Consider the following 17,280-nt stretch of genomic DNA (forward strand, 5'->3'; position numbering starts at 1 on the left):
ACCCATTTCTCCTCAAATCCAAAGCAAGCAAAGCCCACTCAACATGACTCAAAGGCACATGGATCAATTAAATTAGGATTTTCATTTTTGTAATTTGTTTTTTTTTTTCATTTTTCACTTTGAAAAGCCTATATAAAGGCATCACTCTCATTTCAGAGAGGGGGGGAGCTCCACGAAGGAATATTAGGATTTGAGATCTCTCTCTTAGTTTTCATTTCTGTTTTGAATCTGGATTGAGAGTGAAGGAATTCTGTTTCCCTCTTGGTCTAAGATTTCTCTTGTTCTTCTTCTGCAAACTTTCAAGTGAATTGCAATTTGAATCAAAGTTCTCTTACTGCTTTCATCTTTAATTTTCCTGCATCTTGTTTGCTGTTGGATCAAGGAAGGGATTGAGATCTAGCTAAGCTCTTTGCTAAGCTCTTTGCTACTCTTCTGTTTTTCTTTTACTGTTTCATTGAAATTATCAAATGCTCTTTGAGATTTGAGAATTGATCTCAGTCTTCTGCTACGTTTACTTTTCTGAAATTTCCTTTCCTGCATTCTACACTTTCACATTTCTGTCCATATTGAGCTTGATTTAATTTCCTGCACATTTACATTTTCTGCAATTTAAATTTCTAGTTGCTTAATCTATTGCCTTCTTTAATTTCCAGCACCCAACCCCCTTTACATTTAATGCAATTTACATTTCTTATCATTTAAGATTCTTGTAATTTACATTTCTTGCTCTTTAAGTTACTTGCCAATTTACTTTCTGCATCTTTAAGATTTCTGCCATTTACTTTCTGTTGGCTACACTTCACACAATTCACTCAATGTTAGCTTGACTAAACTAATCACCCACTAAAGTTGCTTGATCCATCAATCCCTGTGGGATCGACCTCACTCTAAGTGAGTTATTACTACTTGATGCGACCCGGTACACTTGCCGGTTGGATTTGTGTGTTGGAAATTTGTTTTCCGCAAAAACACCATCAGCTACCATAGGTTGTACAGTATCCATGCTTAATTTAGATACCTGAACAACTAGGAAAAAGGGAGACTTGACCCCCAACACCTCAAGCAAATTATCCAATGCATCATGGAACTCCTTCTCTATAAGAATTGAAACAAAAATATTTTTTAAGGTTTCTGCATTACTAAAATTTGATTCTGGTATGAGATCATCCATAAAAGGAAACCTGTGTAATCAAAATCATATCTTAGTTGAGATTTGTCACTAAATCCAAATCCTATCCAATTAGGTACAAAGCAATGAAACCCTGCATCTATCAACTGTAAAAAAAGAGAGGAAAAAGCATATATATGTAGAACAAAAACTGAAACAATGACAAAAAAAAATATGTATCATCAACTAGGAAAAAGAATGCATGATGGATCCTACAAGTTTGACTAGATTATGTTTGGTATGAGTTAGGATATTTTATGAGAGGATAATGCATGCACATTAAGGGCCTGCATCTCACCAAATTTCTTACATTATTGCTAAGGAAAAAAAGAAAGAAAAAACAATTAATTACAAGGACAAGCAAGAAATAATAATATAGAGTTAAGCAACCAATGCTGCATCAACCAGAATCACAAGTGAGCAAAACGAATGTGTCAGAATCATATTTGAATCTGAATCTGCATCATACTTTCCATAATTATTAAATACTAATTAAATTTTATTTTCTAATTCTTCTTTGTTTATCACTTTATATCCCTCAGTTTAATTAATTAGCAGGCAGCAATAGATGAGGCAGCTAACAAATTTATACATGAATATTTAAGCATAGAGTATGTGTATGACTACATGTTTCATCTGCTTAATGAATATGCAAAGCTCTAAAAGTTCAAACCAACTATACTTTAAGGGGCAATGGAGTATTGCCCTAAAATAATGGCATGTTCTGAACAATGTATTCAAAGAAAAATAGCACTATAAATTACACATATATCACAAATCATATTTGCTTAAATATGGTTTACTTTAAAGTTAGTTAATATTAATTAATTAAAAATTAGTTTAATATATTTGTCCACCTAAAAATATCCAATCTATTTTAATTAGAAACAAGAATCTCACCCAAACACATTACATAGCACATACCTCTCTTAACTATCCATTTGCAACGAGCCATGGGCACAAATCATAATATAGACTCCCGCGAAGAAAAGTTGAATGAGGTGGGATGGAACCCTGGGAGAATAAAATAAAGATTGGCATGAATAAACAGTATACTAAATTTTATTAGGTCTAAATGATTTATTTTGTAACCAGCTATTCAATTTTATTATTTAGTGAAAAAAGGCTAACATGCAAAACAAATCGAAGGTCCTATAGAAATTAGGGCAAGTAAAAACGTATGTACAAAGATATATGTAAGAAGATCAAATATCAGTTTATCACTATTTTGTATGCAAACTACATAAGAGGAAGAACTTGTATCTGAACTAGTAAACAAAAATGAGAAATTCTTATGAAAATATATTAGTGAAGTAGACGCCAAAAGAAGTATTAAAATCAGGAGTTGACCACAAATCCATCGAACAACGAGTAAGCATTTCCATTGGAATTCCTTCTGGTATTATGTCCAAGGATTACAAATAGTCTGAATGTGAAACTTTTCCGAATGTGAAGTAGACTCAGATTCATTAAGAGCCACAAAAGTAACAAATAAGATCCAAAAACCAATAACAACTTATTTTACTTTCCTTGATAATAAACAATAAACTATATACAGAGCATTTCAAAAATACTAGAGATAATAAAGAAAATAATGAAGAACCTGATAGAAGCTAATGTAGTTTGATCAACAAGCTAATCAAATTCTCAATTTCAAACTGTTGGATCCAATATACTCTGAAAAAGTAAAACTAATTTGTATCTTCAGGAACATATCAAAATGTCAATTAATAGAAAAAGAGAATAATTAATTAATCAAGTAATTACATAAATTTAATTAATTATTCTAAAATTTAATTTTAATTAATTATTAGTGGAGGTTTTCTAAATTGCCATAAATAAAATGTATTATAGAGGTTTTTATAAACCTTCACCAAAATACTCCCTCAAATAGATATTAATCTTGTAGTGATTAATACATAGGTAATACATAATTAACTATGTGTGTATTTATGCATAGGTAATACATAAGATATTAACAAATGATCAACATAATATTCAATAACATATTCAACTTTTTTAGAGGGTGAGTGGTAATACAATTTAACTATATAGGTGCTGTCTATGGTGGCTACTCCAATGTGGTAGCTATGATGGCTAGTGCGTAAATTTTATGAGAGTTTAACACTTGAGAAGTGTTGTTTTATTGACCGTATTTATGATCTTATTACACTGAAGTAAATGTGTTAATTGAATTGGATAAATGTGTTAATTTTTTTTTTTGTAATTAATGTGTTAATTCTATACGATCTAAAAATGTGCATTTCTACAATGAGGGAATATGTATTAACTTATTTTTATAAAATAAAAAAGTAGAACAAATAGAGAATGAGAAAAAATAGAAAAAAAGATAAAAATGAAGAATAAGAGTGAGAATTTGTTAATTTTAGGAAAAAAATTTATTTTAATTTTAATAAAAAATATCGGATGACATATTTTGATTTGTGAAATTATTAATATTAAATATAAATTATATATAGAGTGAAAATGGTAGGGAGAAATAGAAAAATGGAGAGAGGTAGATGAGAGAATTTAGAAAGGGGGTTTATTAATTTTGGAGAAAAATATTTTTTCTCAATTTTAGTAAGAGGGTATCATGTGACACATTTGGTTATTAAATTAGATAGTAATATATAAGATAGTAATATATGATACATAATATAGGTATATTTTAATTTCAATTTTAATATTTTAATTTTAATTAAATGCAATTAAAAAATGTCATGTTGCACATTTTGATTGTCAAATTCGTAATTAGTCATTGATAATGATATAGATAGAGTAGTTGAAGGAATGAGAGAGATAGAAAAAGGAAGAAAAAGAAAGGGAAAATTTTTTAATTTTGGAGGAAAAAATTTGATTTCAATTACAATGAGGGAATAATATATGACACATATTAGTTATAAAATTAGTAGAGAGAAAGAAAAAATTCTTTAATTTTAAAAAGAAAAAATTGATTTTAATTATAATGAGAGTGTGTCACGTGACACATTTTAATTATAAAATTAATAAAAAAGGGGTGAGAATTTTTTAATTAAAAAAATTGATTTAATTTTAATTACAATAAAAAAGTAACATGTAATACATTTTGGTTATAAAATTAATAAGATATAATAAATTTTCAAACAGCCATAAGTTAATATATCAAGATTGCCGTAATATCATACTTAATTATTTTTATATCTCATTTAATCACTTTAATATATAATGCCACATGTCAACTCTCAATTGAAGAGTCAACATATAGTCATCAATAGGCACCTTAAATAGAGCCACCACAGACGTAGCCTACTATATATATGTATTTATACATTAATATATACATAGTAATATGTACGAATACATACATACATAACATAGATAATACTAATTAATATATAGGTAATAAATAATTAACTATGAATGTTAAGTAATACATAATTAAGTATTAGTACATATTGAAGTAATACTATTTATTAATTACATAGGTAATACCCTAATACATACACCTGTATATAATACATACATGGATAATACATTTATACATTATTAACTATATATATTTAAAACATAGATAATTCATATATAGATAATACATAGATAATACATTTATACATTATTAACTATAATTAATACACCTGTATTAATCTATAATTATGTATTAACTACATAAGTAATACATATATACATAATACATAGGGAGTACATTTAATATTAGTGTGTTTCTTGTGTAGATTAATATTGATCATTACTACAAATGAGACTACAACACACATAACATATCAATAAGTTAACAATATAATATTTAATGACGTTTTTTAGTAATACATAGTCTTTAAACATTTTATATAGAGAGAAAACTATTTTTCACAAAGAGTAAAGTACTAAATTGATCCTCTTTATCAACAGTAGAGAACGAAGACTGAGAGGCAATAGGGGTTCTAATTTGGAAGACGCCGACGGAACGAAAAATTGAGCCACTCAACAGACGGCAAGATTGCTCACTCCTTGCGTCAGTGAGGTTAGGGTTTTCTATTTTTTTTGGGAGAAGGAAGGGGATAAAAGAAATTAAAGAATGAGATCTATGATTAGGAGAAGAGGCTTCTGAGAGGCAATAGGGGTTCTAATTTGGAAGACGCCGACGGAACGAAAAATTGAGCCACTCAACAGACGGCAAGATTGCTCACTCCTTGCGTCAGTGAGGTTAGGGTTTTCTATTTTTTTTGGGAGAAGGAAGGGGATAAAAGAAATTAAAGAATGAGATCTATGATTAAGAGAAGAGGCTTCTGGGCTTCACATGTGCGCTGATTGTGACTGACAGCGATGATAGATCACTTCTTGTGGCTTGCGATAATAAGACTAGGGTTTGCATTTCTTTGGACAGGAGAAAGGAGATGGAAGAATTAGAGAAAAGTTGATTTTATTTTACACGTGCTTTTCATTTTGTTTTGTTCAATGCAAAACAGGATCATTTCATGAGAAACCAGCTGGGTCGCAATCCGGTCCAACCGATCGGTTACCAACAAGTTCAACGATTTAAATCCAATTTTTGGATTAGTGGTTTTACTTGACAAATTGAATTTTTTAAGCTTATGGTTTGCGGTTGAGCCGATTGGACTGTCTGGTCTAGTCAGATTTTTAGAACATTGAGTAATACATAATATAGATAATAATAGTTAATATATAAGTAATACATAATTATGTAATAATACTAAAATAGGTAATACATAATTAATAATGTGTATATTAATTAATACACAGGTAATACATAATTATATATTAATTAATATATACATTAATATATAGGTAATACATAATTAACTATATATGTATTTATATATAGGTAACACCTAAAATATTAACAAGTGATCAACATAATATTCAATAACATATTTAACTTTTTTAGATGGTGAGTGATAATACAATTTAACTATATATATGTATTAATACATACATAGTTACATGCAAAACATAGGTAATACTAATTAGTATATAGGTAATAAATATTTAAATATGAATGTATTAATCAATATATAGGTAATAAATAATTAAGTATTTATACATAATGAGATAATACTAAATATTAATCCATAATTATTTACTAATTACATAGATAATACAGATACATACATAATACATACATGGATAATATGCTTGTACATTAACTATATATGTATTAAAGCATACATATGTAATTCATACATAGATAATACGTAATGAAGTAATATTATTTATGTATTAATCTATAATTTTGTATTAACTAAATAAGTAATACATTCATATATACATAATACATAGGGAGTACATTTAATATTAGTACATTTTTTGGTGTAAATTAACATTACTCATTACTACAAATGAGACTACAACATACATAACATATTAATAAGTTAATAATATAATAGTCAATAACGTTTATTTAGTAATACATAGTATTTATTCACAAATGTATATGTTTTGGACTGAAAATTCATGATGAAATTAATAAACTACTGATCTATGTTTGTATTAATAATGGCAATTTTATCTAAATTTTATTTTGCATAACTTTATATTTGAATTAGGATATTCTTTTATGAAGAAATACTTATGTTTCCTAGATTGTTTTCTTAATAAAAAAAATAATACTCAATTCCACAATTATAAAGAGAATTGATATTTAAATTAAAGAATAATTATATAATTTGTAGTATTACATCCATTCATGTAGGAATGCAATCATGCTGTAGAACTACGAAATATTCATAAAAATTGCCAAAGAAAGAAGCAATAAACAAATAGTTACCGTAAATTTCTTGAGTCATCACATTTTAATATGCGAACTAGATCTACTCTATTGTGATAATCAATTGGTTCTGAGATCTATTTAACATAAGTATTATGAAGGAGTTCCTCTAGACCAACAAGAGATACAGAACATAATGTAATTGCTGTTAATTTCTTTAACTCAAGCCTATTCGCCGTCTTCAAATGGTTTGGCAGGAAAATAATGAATTAGGTCATTACTTCAAAAATTAATGTAATAAATTTTCATTTAGAATACTTCCACCACCACTACTAGCAACAATAATAATAGAAATTCCAAAAAATTTTATCCATAAATTTTACAGAAGTTTGTTTCCTGCATTTTAATAATGATCAGTTCTCAATATCCATATTTTTGGACATTATAAAATGAAAAACTACAAAACAACATTTTCGTTCTTTTAAAGTTGTGCATTCAACATTTGCTTCACTCATCTTTGCATGTTTTTTGGTTTTGACTTTTTGTCAAATGACAATCTCCCCTTCAACTTCAACACGTGACAAATGTCAAAATGAGTCTCGTCAGATCTATGAGTCTCGTCAGATCTATCTGTATAATAAGAATGCAGCATAAATCCTTTATTTTGAACCAATTCTTATAAAAGATTCTTGTATAAATATGTCATACCTATAAAAAAACACACAACTTAATTAGGGGTGACAGTGGGGCGGGTAAGGGCGGATTTTTTTACCCTACTCGAACCCGCTCCACCGTCCTATTATTCATCTCCTACCCGTCCACTCCTACCCACCCCTATAAAAATTAAATATTTTAATTTTTACATATTCATATATAAATTAAGACAAAAACTTAAAATTCATAAATAAATTAAACTACAAACATAAAATTCAAACAATATCATTAGCTTAAATAACTTGAAATTAAAAAAAAAGTGTTAGATCACTACAAATTTAACACCATAATAAAGAAATTATAATATTAAATATAAAGGAAACTTCAACCCTTATTCTTGATCATTTTCAACATCTTCATCATCATTAAAAGTTTGCAAATCAAGATTTAAATCTGGGGGTGTAAAATTAACATAAATAATATAAATGTATAAAAATCAAAATTCACAATTGCAAAATCAAAATAAAATCAAAATTCAAAATACAAAATCCGAATAAAATTAGAGATTTTCTACTCTTTATGAATATACATGCATAACCTAAATGATCAAAAGAAACAGAGTCACTACAACACACTAAAATAATTTGAAATGGAAAAAAAATAGAAAGAACGGAGGGTAATTGCTATCAGCTTGTCCTCATAGAGAACAACAAAATTGACTCAAGAGGTAAAAAGGACATTGACTCAAGAACAACAATATTTTGATAGCTCTATTCTAAGAAACACTGAATAAAAACATTAGTATATATAAATAATATCATTTCAATCTTGTTGTTAACACTTAACACAAGGCTTTAAGTCACATGAATAAGTAAAGTGGCTCCTCCAGCCTAGTGGGGTCAAGTTCAAGTTCAAGTCATCATTTATAACCACAACATTTCTTAGATGAACAACATTAATCTAATAATAATGATAATAATGAAATATATACATTTGAAATGTTTAGAGCTATATAGCATGTATAATAAGCAGCATTGAAATATAATAATGATGAAGATTGGATTATGAATCTTTGATAATTTTAGAAAATTAATTAAGATGATGCATGCACTGATGATTAAAACGAAGAGGAATATGCTGCTATGCTGCAGAGTGTAGTAGTAGTGTCTTGCAAATACAAACTCATAATACATATTACAAAATAGGTTTAATTATTCTGTTGGTCCCTATAGTTTTGCGAAATTTTTAGTTAGGTCCCTATATTTTTTTCCTTTTAATTGGGTCCCTATATGTTAATTTTTTTTCAATTGAGTCCTTATTAACGTTAAACGTCAAAAAATGTTAGTGAATTGTAAAATTACTTTTATACCCTTAGGGACCTAATTGAAAAGAAAAAAATATAGGGACTTAATTGAAAATTCGGTGAAACTATAAATATTCAATGAAAGATATTCCTATAATCCCTATTCAATGATTATAAGACATGAAAAATATTCTTATAATCCATTTTATTTTGTCACTATCATTCTTTTGCTTATTTATATACAAATTGTACCAAAAATACATTCTCTTTTTTTTTTTTTTACTTTCAAAATATCTTATCTTAAGAACCTAAAAAAAGAATGGATAAAATGAAATAGAAATAATAGTAATAAGCATATATAAAATTCAGTTTTCATCCTTCAAGTATTCATTATGATAATGTAACATTTTATATTTGTGTGGATTCATAGAATATAATTTATGTCTTTATCATATCATGGTAAACAATAAAAAATCACAAGGATATGTAATTTGTGTTATTGAAATTTTAAATCTGAATATCAGTTCTTGTGTTGCAGCCTCCCACTCCCTGAACTAGCATAGAGATCAATAATAACATTGATAACAGACGGTTTTGAGCCGAGAAAAATTCTGAGAGAGCAGACTTCAATTCATCAGTAACTATATGCAACCATCCCGAACCTCACTTTTTCCAGACCTGTATAAAAATCACCAATTTAGTAAATCAAATAATAAACTTATATTCATAGTCATGATTCATGAACCTAGAAACAATAATCTAACAATGCCTTATTAAAGTGAACATTGTAATCAAATCATGCATGCATCACAATGCAAACCAGATAGGAGTAAAGATCACAAACACTAACCGTGAACATTGAATATGATTAGCAATTTCATCCGGCTCACTTCACAAAAGAAAATTCTTTACATTTTTATTGAATTAAAATATTGCAGATATATAAAGAAATAACTCAGTACACTAAAGATGTGACTAATGCATCATGTATGTTCTTACCTTTATATTTCTGACTTGGTGAGGACAACCGACTGGAATGAAAATAGCAGATGAACTAAGATCCATTACATATGGTTGGAGTAAACAATTCAGTTTTTTTACTCCACCCATTGGAGGAGCAGATGAACTAAGATCCATTACATATGGTGATATGGGAAAAACTCCTCTTGATGACTCACAAGAATATTACACTCATGTAAAAGATCCACTATATCATCATTTATTGTTATTTAGCTTTATTATTATCATTATATCAAGTGAAAGCTCACTGAAAAATTGCTATATACATAAAAGAGAGGAACGACTAATATAGGTTTAGAAGTTTGGACACACATACAAAGATAGCATGAGTAGTAAAAATCAACGAATAGTCTGAGTCAATTCCTGAACAATTTTTTTTCTTTCATTCTTAGTGTATAGTGCATGTGAAAATTCAGGCATATAGAGTTTTATAATAAATAATCCTGGCATAATACTAATCAAGCATATAACAGAGTTCATAAATAATCCTGGCATCATTTGCACATAAACCTGTAAAGTCTATAATAACTCCATTATTGTTCATACTTGTAAAGGCAGATAAATCCTCCCTTCTATACAACAAGTTCTTTACCAATAATTAATACATAAACCAGCTAAGTTAGCTAGCTGCACAAATTAATTTAGTGCTATTTTCTAATTTCACTTAAATAATAATGGGCTTTCATAAATTCAATGAACTGCACAAATATGGAATAGAACTAGGTTCACAATATATAGAAAATCCAATCAATGGGCTTTCATAAATTCAACTAACTGCACAAAATAAATGAAATACTCTGATAATGCAGCCTTCCTTGGAACTAAGCAGCAAGAACAATAGGAGAAAACATGCAAAAATGAACATTCGATTGAAAATCACAGGATCTTTAAAAATTAGTTCAATTGGATGCGATTAAGACACGCTCTATTGAGAACCAGTCAACCTTGAGCAATTCATTCTTGCTGATCATACACAGATGTATGATTACTCTAATTAAAATCATAATTTAAAAGAAAAAATTATAATCTGTTAGTTAATCTAACTCAATTAGCAATCTAGATCATCAACTCTCACCAGTCTAAATAGTTAAAGTAATGAATAAAATGGAATAAAGATTAGCCAGCTGAGCTTGCCCATAGTGGATCAAGTCACATGATCAAATCCCTAACTCTAAACAACAGCAATTAAACCCAATTAATAAAAGATAAATCCAAATTCTTGCTCAAAATTTTGAACCAAGATTGAAAACAAGAAGGAAAGATCAATGTGGAAAAACGAATCAGTGAAAGGAGATATGCCGTGATAGGTTAGATTGGGGCGATAGGTCAGATTGGCTCACGGTGGAGGACGGTGTGACGGTTTCGCATGTGATCGAGGAGATGCTCAACTTCGATGCCGGTGAGAGCACCACGGATGGCAGCGGTGCAACTCGACAATCCACTTGAAGGAGCAGAGTAACGCAGAGGTGAGGAATTTCACACACGTTGGATGAAGGAGTACGAATCTCAAGAACTGGGGATGAGAGGGGAACACTCGATGGGGGCACGACAGGGATGCCGAGAGGAGGAGGCGTGGCGAGAGGGCACCTTGCAGCAGATCTGGAGAGAGTTCGACGAAGAAGTCAGGGCTGAGGAGATGTGAGTGTGGAAGTGAGAAGGGTTTTTTTGAAATTTTAAAAATATAAGAGTGTTTTGCTATCCTAAAAGAGAGAATATTCGTTTTTTAAGAGAATATTCTGTTATTTTAGACATTTTTGTCACAGTAGGGATTTAATTAAAAAAAATTAACATATAGGGAAAAAGAAAAAAAGTATAGGGACTTAATTAAAAATTTCGTGAAACTATAGGGACCAACAGAGTAATTAAACCTACAAAATACTAATATGATCTACAAACATAAACAGGCATAGCACAAGTAAATTAAAAGGAGTAATTATTATTGTTACTATTATATTCATGATTAAATAATGAGGAAAAGAAAAGGGAGAAGAAAAAGTTGGACATGGTTACAGCTAAGCAGTAGGCAGATCTAGAAGGAACCATGGTTCAAGCCAAGAAAAAAATGTGTGTGTTGTTGCTGTTTACAGGAAAAGGGAGCAAAAGTATATATATAAATAAAACAATAGTATATATAAATAATATACATTTCAGATCTAAAGTTTTTAAAAAGATTGAAGCTAAAGTTTAGGAGGAAAAAACAAAACTTTTTGGTTCAGTTTGATTAAACAGAAAAACAAAGGGTGAAGCTTCAATAAATGAATAAATAAATAAAACAAGAGTGGAATTATTATATCATCATTCAACAGGATGAAGCCATCAATCTCAGACTTAGAGTAACGAATTCAACAAGAATCAAGCTATTTCAATTTCAACAGGATGAAGCCATCAACCCACACCGTCACTTCATAGCTCAATTTTATAATTTAAGTTTTTATTTAAAAAAGGGGAAAATGATTTTTTTTTAATTGAGCCAACAAACACTAATTGTTCCCTGAATCAAGCTATTTCATCCCATCAAACTTAGTAACAAACTCAGAAAACTTCCCAGAGAATCTGTTATCACCCAAATCAGAAATTGAAGAATCTTACAAGAAGAAGAGTTACACAATGCAGGAACCTACCTAGTCAAAAGAATCTATGGACTAAATTTTAAATGTTATTTTGAGCATCAAAATTAATTTTAGTTTTATCTTAGCTATTTTAGCATAAAACATAAATCATATAATTAAATTAAAGAAAAAAAACTAAAGATGCACATCAGTGGTAACTATTGAGCGAGAAGTACTTAGTACTTACCAGTCACCAGAGAGACAACGACGGAGGAAGGAGGGACGATAAGGTGAGCAGAGACCAGAGACTGCAAATCGGAGAGGCGAGGATAGTGACGGCAGAAAGTGGGAGCAACGCCAAGGTGAGCTCTGTGAAGGACAGCGGCGAGGTGACCGAAGTGAATGAGGAGGGTTGGTGTGTTGGTGAGCGACGGTGAGTATGACGAGGCTGACCGGCTACAACGATGGGATGAGCTGTGACGGCGACTTACTGGCACAGGTGAAGAAGTGATTGTGGTCCTTGACTCATTAGAAAAGAGTTGAAGAAGTGAAGAGTGAGTGAGTGACGAAATGAGTTCTCTAGGGTTGAGAACGGAAATGAGTGACGGTGAGGAACTAACCTAATATATATATTATATTCACTACGAGGCAGGTAGGGACCCGCAGGTATGGGTATTGTTGCCACCCCTAAACTTAACATGTCTCAACAAAAAAAAATATAAACCACATGTAAATGGAATAATTTGTCAATTAAGCATAAAGAATTAAAGCAGCAAATTCGAATTAAAAAATACCAACTCTATAGATAATACATAACATACATAATAGTAGTTAATATATAAGTAATACATAATTAATAATGTGTGTATTAATTAATACATAGGTAATACATAATTAATTATATATGTATTTATACACAGGTAACACATAACATATTAACAAGTGATTAACATAATATTCAATAACATATTTAACCTTTTAGAGGGTGATTGGTAATTACAATTTAACTATATATGTATATATACATTAATATATACATTGTAATTATGTATTATATATGTATTAATACATACATAGTTACATACGTAACATAGGGAATACTAATTAATATATAGGTAATAAATTATTAAATATGAATGTATTAATTAATACATAGGTAATTCATAATTAAGTTTTTATACATAATGACATAATACTATATATATTAATTCATAATTATTTATTAATTACATAGGTAATATATACATGGATAATACGTTTATACATTATTAACTATGTATGTATTAAAACATACATAGATAATTCATACATAGATAATATATAATGAGGTAATAGTTTGTGTGTACTAATCTAAAATTATGTATTAATTATATAAGTAATTCATACATACATAATATATAGGGAGTACATTTAGTATTAGTGTATTTTTTGTGCAGATTAACATTGATCATTACTACAAATGCGACTACAACATACATAACATATTAATAACTTAATAATATAATATTCAATGGCGTTTTTTTGGTAATATATAGTATTTAAACATTTTATGTAGAGAGAATTATATTTTCACAAATGTATATATTTTGGACTGAACATTCCTAATGAAATTAATAAACTACTTATTTATGTATGTATTAATAATGATAATTTTATCTAAATTTTTATTTTGCATAACTTGATATTGGAATTAGAATATTCTTTGTGAAGAAATAGTTATTTTTCTTAGATTGTTTTCTTAATAGAAAAAGTAAAATAGTACTCAATTCCACAATTATGAAGAGAATTAATACTTAAGTTAAAAAAGGATTATATAATTAATAGTATTACATACATTCATGTGGGAATGTAGTCATGCTGTAGAACTTCTACGAAATATCCATACAAATTGCCAAAGTAGGAAGTAATGAAAAAATAGTTACCATAAATTTTCTGAGCTATCACATTGAATATGCGAATTGATCTACTCTATTGTGAAAATAAATTGGTTCTGGGATCTATTTAACATAAGTATCATGAAGGAGTTCCTCTAGACAAACAAAAGATGCAAGAAAGAATATAATTGCTGCTAATTTCATTAACTCGAGTCTGTTCGCCATCTTTAAAAGGTTGGGCAGCGAAATAATAAATTGTCATTACTTAAAAAACTAATGTAGTAAATTTTCATTTAAAACATTACCACCACCACTACCACCACCACTACTAATAACCATAATATGAGTTCCGAAAAAAAATTTATCCCTAAATTGTACAGAAGTTCACTTACTGTATTTTAATGATGATTAGTTCTCAATATCCATATTTATGGACATATTATAAAATGAAAAACTATGAAACTACCTTTTCATTATTTTAAGGTTGTATATCCAACATCTGCTTCACTTATCTTTAAATATTTCTTTGTTTGGATTTTTTGTCCAAGAAAAACATCTCCTTCAACTTCCACCTATGTGACAAATGTCAGAATATGAGTCTCGTCAGATCTATCTGTATTATAAGAAGGCAGATTAAATCATTCCTTTTGAATCAATTCTTATAAAAGATTCTTATATAAATGTGTTATACCTGTAATAAATCGCACAACATAACATGTCTCAACAAAGAAAAATATAAACCACATGTAAATGGAAGAATTTGTCAATTAAGCATAAAGAATTAAGGGAGTAAATTCGAATTCAAGCAACACCAACTCTATAGGTAATTGATAAACTATTATTTTATGATTTATATTGTGTTTAATTGTGTGGTTTTATCATGTCTGCACCCACTTATTCATATGATTTGCATGTATTTACAATTCCTTCCCAAATTTGTTATATGGTTGAAAACTTACTTCCTAAAGATATTTTAATTATGTATTTTAATTTTTCTCTATACCATTCGATGACGTGATCCGTGTGATAAGTGTCTCAGGCTTCATAGGGCAGGAATGGCTTAGAGAATGGAGAGGAAGCTTACAAAAATAGAAGGAACACAAGAAATTGAGGAGATGACCAGCAAGAAGCTACGCGGACGCATGGCTCACGCATCCGTGCGAATTGGAGAAAATCACAGCGGCACGAATACGTGCCTGATGCGAGCGCGTGGATTGGAATCTGCACGAGTGACGCGAATGCGTGGACGATGCGCACGCGTGGCAAGAAAAAACGCTGGATGACGCGAACGCGTGACGTGCGCGATCTGTAGAATTTAGAGAAATTGTTGGCGTGGATTTTGGGCCGCGTTTTAACCCAGTTTTCGGCCCAGAAACATAGATTAGAGCCAGGAAACATGCAGAGACTAAGGACAATTCTCATTCCGCATAATTTTGGTTTTAGTTTTTAGATCTGATTTTACTCCTCCTCTAGGTTTTCTCTCTACACATTCATAGTTCTTAGAATTTTGTTTTATTGTTTTTTGGATTGGGATATTGAGAAGAGTTACTACCTCTGCCAAGACTTCATTATTCTAGTTTGTTTCCTTACTTTTCACTTACTCTTTTATATCCTTAATTTGTCCAGAGTTACAATTGGATTATTTTTATAATTTATTAATACAAGAACCATTTTTAATTTTAATTGATCTTTTTTATTATTGTTTATCATGTCTTTATTTTTTTCCTTTTTAATTTTGTGAAGTTTACATTCATGATAATGGAGTAGTCCTCTAACTTAATTGAGAGTTGATTAAAAGGAGAACCTTGAGTTGGAATACTCAAGAGCTATATTGCAATTGGGTTTATTGTTGGCTGGCTCTCTAGTCACTAACACTAATCCTTCCTAAGGAAGAGGATTAGATCTTGTGAATAGAAGTAGACTTCCAACTTACTTGACTTTCCTTTACCCAGTAAAGGATAACTAAGTAGAAACAACCTTCAATTATCAATTGATCTTGAGAGAAATCCAACAAGGATAGAACTTCCGATTAATCTTCTTCCAGTCAAGGTTTTTATTTGAATTACATAAATTCTCTAATTTAATTTCCTATTTATCAAACTCAAAAAACATTTTGGAAAACCTCTGATTAATAAAATAGCACATCTTTCTGCAACTCGTTGGGAGACGACCTGAGACTCATACTCCCAGTATTTTTATTCTAATTTTGTGACAACCCTTCTAAATTGATGAGCGGAATTTTGTTGGTTAAGAACTGTACTTGCAACGTATCTCTTACATTAATTTCTTAATCTGTCAATTTTCGCCATGTCAATTTTTGGCACCGTTGCCGGGGAGTTGCAATAGTGTGCTAATTTATTGATTGGAATTTATTTGCATTTTATTTTATTTTGTCTTTATCACCATGAACTGTGTGTTTCTTTCGTTGAATGACGCGTTCATTGCCTGATCCGAGCTTAGCCGCTTTAAATCTGAAATTGAAAGAACTATTTCACGTATTTGGCGAGCTCGACGTTAGTTAGCCTCTGAGGGTGGTGAAGTGATTGTCATCGATTCACCAGTCTCATCTGAGGGCGAACCTGAACCGCCATTTGAGGAAGAAACAAGCTCCTCTGCTACTGATTCGGTTAACTCACGTACAGGTAACATGGTAGCACCTAGGAGAGTTACTATCCAAGAAGCTGGAGTCCCAGATTTTACACTGCAATCGTATCAAGCGCATCACCTAACGGTGGCTGCAGATTTCGAACTAAAGACTGTGCTACTCAACTTGATGCCCAAGTTTCATGGCTTACCTGCTCAAGAGCCTATCAAGCACCTTAGAGATTTTCAGACAGCCTGTTCTACTGTTAAGCGTGATGGTACAGATGAAACTTCTATTCTGTTAAAAGCCTTCCCGTTCTCTCTTGAGGGAAAGGCGAGAGAGTGGTACTACACTCAACCTGGAGCGACTGTTGCTAACTGGGATATGCTTAGAAGAGAATTTTTGAAAAAATACTTTCTAGCTG

The sequence above is a fragment of the Arachis duranensis genome, chromosome 2 (assembly GCF_000817695.3).
Source record: "Arachis duranensis cultivar V14167 chromosome 2, aradu.V14167.gnm2.J7QH, whole genome shotgun sequence".
Classification (NCBI taxonomy): Eukaryota; Viridiplantae; Streptophyta; class Magnoliopsida; order Fabales; family Fabaceae; genus Arachis; species Arachis duranensis.